General features: G+C 31.6%; 1 pseudogene; it reads left to right on the forward strand.

Annotated features, from left to right (window-relative positions):
- Window positions 1–1,013: 1,013 nt before the first annotated feature.
- LOC120148959 lies at window positions 1,014–1,883 on the forward strand (annotated as a pseudogene).
- Window positions 1,884–6,100: the final 4,217 nt, after the last annotated feature.

Here is a 6,100-nt window from a genome sequence, read left to right on the forward strand (position 1 = left end):
TTTGTTTAGCAACTACTCTCTCTTATTATATTCTAATCATATTCACGAAAACTTGGTCAATTTTAATTAACCCACCCTCCCTCATGTTGTTGTTTCTCTTCTAAAGTCAAAATAACCCTTATATTATTGACCATACCAGCATCATAAACAACTATGTTAATTCGTAAATATCATATTAATATCATAATGGTCAATGTTCCATTTCTTTAATCAAAGAATTAAAGCAATTATTTTTCAATTTAAGAGTCACAGTAAATGTTTAAAAAAATTCAAGAACACATTAATTATTTTAGAAAAATTCGAAGGTGTCAGATATCATTAAATTTTAATATAACAAAGAAAGTGTTTTTTCATATTTAAACTGATAAAATACCTTTGAGGGTGGAGAGAAGGATATTTGCAAGGAAGCTTCATCTAGTGCTGAATAATCTCATTTCTGCATAAACTGCATTATATATATATAATATAAAGTTAAAATTGTCAAATTATTCCAACAATCACGATGGATTAAATATAGAAGTGGAGCTATTTTTTATAAAAAGATTGGAGAGCAGGCATAGCATTATTAATGAATCCACTGAGAGATTAGTTGGTTTAATCAAATAAAAGAACATTCGGATATTATGGGATTTAAGACACAGTAGGGGATTTGGGATACCTTGCAAAGTGGCAGCCCCTTTCCTACCATGAAGATTACGTCCCCTTCTTTCTTTGACTTTTTTGTAAATCATTTATTATTATAATCTCCTCTTTGATTGTTTTGAATGTGCAAGTATTACACCTAGTTGATTGCCTTTAATCTGGTTTAAAAATTGGTTTACAGACCATAGAATTCGTCGTTTAAATTATAAAATAAACACACTGAATCCTCTTTGATTGAGAAAGTTGGAAGGGTATCTACTACCAAATGGACAATTTTATTATTAAAAAAATAGGGATATTTTTCAATATTATTGAATTATAGACGGCTTCTCTTATCTGACTTTTCTTTTTATTTATTTTCTTATTGACCCATGTTAATGTTTATGCTGTTCATGATTATTATAAAATTATTCCAGTTTTAGATGCATTGAATTGTTGGAAAACCTTAGAGATTGGAGAGTTACTATATAAAGGTAGACAGGCCACACAATTCATAGTCATAGGCTCTTTTGATACAATTTTCAAGAGAGATGGAGAATTATACATGTGTGGAGAAAAAAGTTCGGTTGTTCGGGTTCGAGCTCTATCCGAGTACTAACAATGGTTGCTCCGTGAAAGTTTGTGTCGAAGGAGACGAGCGTGTGAATTCGTCGGCTACGGAAACAGTTAAGGAGAAAAGCTCGACGACGGCGGAGGGCAACGACAAGAAGTTCAAGTGTCAGTATTGTTTCAAGGAGTTTGCCAACTCGCAGGCGCTCGGAGGACATCAAAATGCGCACAAGAAAGAGAGGATAAAGAAGAAAAGGTTGCAACTTCAAGCCAAGAGAGCCAGCCTCAACTGTTATCTTCAAACTTTCCGAAACAGTCTAGGTCTCGGCTCTCTGTGGTACTACGATGCGGCTCCCGGTTACGGTACCGATGCCAGTTCCGGTCCTTATGAAGAATCTCAGATAAGTTTCGGACAATTCAAGCATGACGGGTATGTTAATGGCTCGAATCCGTCGAAATGTTACGCTTTGCAGTCCCAGATGATCCCTTTCCAACAAGATTCATCCATGTTCACGTTAATACAAGGTGATGATCCTCACAGATCGAGGGGGAAGGGCATGATCTTCAATTAGGCCTCAGCTTGCAGTCTACCATAAAGAGTTCCTCTGGTGGTGGCATGTAGCACGTACATATATACGGAGGCATCGTACGTACCTGTGTCAAATATGTATATCCATACCAAATACGAGCACAAAAAGGATATGTTTGACCACAATTGAAACACGTTTCGAAACAACTGAATATAGAATGAACTTTTTTTTTTCTTTTCCTTCTGGCATGTATTGCTTGTAACCCTAATTTTCCAGAATTCAACTCTCCAGTAACCTAACTATTCTATAAGGTGAAAATTATTTATTACTTGGAGTGATTGTCGATATACAACTTGCTCATTTTTCTAGAAAGAAATAGTATAACTTTCCAGAAAATTAGTCTTTCACCTAAACATTGATTAATTCCAGGATTCAACAACGGTTTACCTGCAATAAGCTAGTTTTGTTAATTAGGAATAACTGAGCCTTTAGCTGATGATACAAGTTTTTTTTTATTTCAAGGGTTATCTACCATTGAACAAGATGAACCGTCTTTTAATTAATTGCCGCAAAATACAAAAGTTACCGTTAACCAGTATACAACTTATCCATTACATGTAGAATTTGTTCAGTTCTGAAATGATTTGTCTCCCATTTCTTACAAAACAAGTTAGATCTACACTGTTTTTCTTTTCCAACACTTAACATGAGAAATTGTTCAACCTAATTATATTTCGTACTTAAATTGTACTGATATATCAAACAGTTTTATAATAAAAAGTTAGTATTAAAAATTCATCATCTTTCATTTTTTTTCTCTCCAATTTATCACATAACACAATAATTAGCATCGTTAGAATATAAACAATATCAGCAGTCTAACCAAATATAATACTACTAATAATGATACTTTATTAGATGCGTAAAGGAGGTTGGTTTATGATTGTATACTCCACCTATTTATTAATAATATTAATTAATTAAAAAATGCCATGATATTAACCTTTGTCAGCTTGCTTATACAAATAATTAAATGGTCACATTACAAAGAGCATTTTCATATAATTTTGCCAAGAAAAACCGCAACTAAATAAAATAGAAAAAAATAAAGAAAATAGATAAAGCACGTTAGCTATACCCATATTATACTATATAGTATGTAATCAATTACTTAAAATAAAATCTTATGTAATATAAAATATTTAATACCAACAAAAATGACATATATGTTTATCAAATTTTAAATACATTGAAATTGAATATATATATATCTTGATTTTGGTCAATTCGGTGCTTGTTTAGGAAATTATTTTATTAAACTTCATATAGTCAGTTTGTTTCACTACAATATTTTTCCGTCAAACATAAATATCTAGATACATTACGTAACTTCTACAAAAACCTTATATTATTATTAATGGACATACTTGATTTTAATTTATAGTTTAGTGCAACTAATTGGTATGATATTATCATTAAAAAGTGCATGACATACATGAGAAAATTTAATTGGAATGTTTTTTTTAAGGATTTAAACAGTCTTTGCATAGAGACTATACACCTATGCCATCTATTTTCTTATTTAAGAAAAAACATGTGCATTATTTAATAACACCTATGCCATCTAATTTCGATTATTCAATCAACTCTAATTTTTTTAATTTTTTTTTTGAAAGATGAGTACTTTGTATTGATAAGGATATAAGGTACACCACCTCATGGGCCTCATTAAAAAACCTCTCTAAACCTATTTGGAGGAAAAAGAGTGAACCATGAGTTGGAAAGAACAGAAAGCCATAGTCTAGCTCCTGAGAAAACAAACACTGCCTGAGATACAAGAGACTACAAAGACACATCTAACCTGCTGTTGTGAAAGCAAGTTAATAAAAGAACGACCTCGAACTACTAACTAAATCCTGGAAATCAATGAAGCAACACATGCCACAAATAGATTGATCAAAACTTCAATCTGCAAAACCAACAACTCCAGAACGATCAACCAAAAAAAGCTAAAAGAAGGAATCACTATAGCAATAAAAACCTTAAAAACCTAACACAAACTCATCGATAGCCTCCAAAACTCGGAATATGGAGTACTAAAACCAAGAAAATACCAACCAATCAACCCTACCACAACAAATTCACCTCAACATACCACAACAACCAAGTATAAAAGCACAAACCACAAAATTCAACTTCCAATAACACCAGTCCACCCCACAAACCTCCACATAAATGAGCAACACATGACTACCTGACTTCAAAACATCAAGCACAGAAATCCTCAAGGACATCATCCTAGCCTTCTGAATGAAAAAACCATGATAACACCTCGGAACCCAAGATTATTACAGCACCAAGGACCATCCAAAAAGCACTCCCTTCACCCTTTCATCTAAGGAACCTTATAAAGTCCTAGACTCACTCCATCACAAACAATAAACTAAACAAATTTCACACTTAAGAAATCGTTCCAGACCCCGTAGATAATTTTTTTAAACTTTAATATTTAAAGTTTACATTGTTAAACAAAAACATATATCATAAGAAGAATAATAACCATAATACTTACATGTATGTCATGCTCTAAAAACTAAAGTTACCATCATTATTCACCACATTAAGAAAATAAATGATAAGTCAAAACAAGAAGGAATATTGTGAACCATCCAAAACTAGTACAGTAGCATTAAAAAATTCTTAACTCTTAACTTCTTAATCATGTATAGCCAATTTACGATAATTGAAAGGATCAATTTTATTATGTTTGCTTGTGACAAGTTTTACTAAAATTCTCAGTCGTTCAACTCTCATTTGTTGTGTCTACACAATAAATATATCACATTATTCAATACCACACAATAGCTAAACGAAATGACATGGTATACTTTACTGTGAAAATCATCTTTGATCGATCACTTTTGTTATCGATTTCTATATACTTCAATATGTATACGACACAATTATCTCTGAATCCAATATAAAATAAAATAATTTATTAAAAAGAAATTCACAGACAAATCAATATTAACTTTTATTTTAAATTTGAATTACGTACGAATTTGATTGCCTTGGTAATTCAAGAAAATGAATTGAAAATTTTGCAAAATCTTAAAATAATCTACCCAATGAGCATGACCCACATACATAAGTAGAGCTTTAATCAAATGTTATATTAAGTCAAAACAAAATTAAGAAATTGATAGTTAAAAACTACACGAATTTAATTAGTTCTCATGAATAATAAACTCACAATATTTTGTGCAATATTTTTATGCACTTCATTGACGTCAAGAAAGTCCAAAATGTGATTACGTCCCTCCACAATATCAACAACTAATGTAAACCAATGAGTGTCTTCTTCATCATGAAAAGACACATATACCTACGAAATCGTGTGAGTTAAAAATCATTGCCAACTATATAGATGCAAAGAACAAATTATAAATATACATATTCAATATTACTACTATCAATAGGTATAAAGTTCTCTATCCATTGGGAATTAAATTTGAAAATTCTAGTATTTTTTCCGCCTTCTGAGCATGTGTGAACTACTCGATAATGGTACTCTGAGACAAACATTAAATTTGAAAATGTATAAGCTAATTACATTGATTATCTGTTTTCCACCAACAAAATACTGAAAATGAGGAAAACACTTTCCGAAAAACCAATTACAATGAAACAAATAGACCCTTAATTATTATTTTTTTGTATAACCTGATTTTAATTTTAGTTACATAATGGGCTCGTTGTATTAAAAAAGGAAGTATCTTCTGTATCATGTAATAATACGTGGACAATTCCAGCATTGTTGTCTCTGGGAATACATGCAATATATCACTCAAGCTTTTTGTCGTATTGGCTATCGCTCGTACGAGTGAGAGAGAGAGAATTATTCATCTTCATTAGCTTAAAAACTTGGGTCATTATCGACTTGAATCTGCGAACGCTCAAACCTTGAGGTGAAAATTGATTTTTCCACTCAATGGATAACGAGCCTCTTCCTCGTTTAGTAAGACGTTTTTTTTCTCAACTCTAACAGTTTCAGGTGTAGTGGGGCCCATCTTCCTTCTCCGTTAAAAGATTTAAAAAAAAAAGTTTCCTTCACTCTCACATTCAATCTTGATTGAGGTGATAACAAATTATTTGGGTGTTATATTAATATCGTTTATATTAATACCGTTTATATGGTATAACATAATTTTAATTTTAGTTACATCATGGGTCCATGGTATAAAAAAGGAAGTATCATCTGTATCTTATAATAACACGTGGACAATTTTAGTATTGCTGCCTCTGGGAATACACGCAAATATATCATCCAGCCTCTTTGTCGTATTGGAAATCGCTCGTACAAGTGAGAGAGAGAATTG

This window comes from Hibiscus syriacus, unplaced genomic scaffold, assembly GCF_006381635.1.
Source record: "Hibiscus syriacus cultivar Baekdansim isolate YM2019G1 unplaced genomic scaffold, ASM638163v2 tig00110988_pilon, whole genome shotgun sequence".
Lineage (NCBI taxonomy): Eukaryota > Viridiplantae > Streptophyta > Magnoliopsida > Malvales > Malvaceae > Hibiscus > Hibiscus syriacus.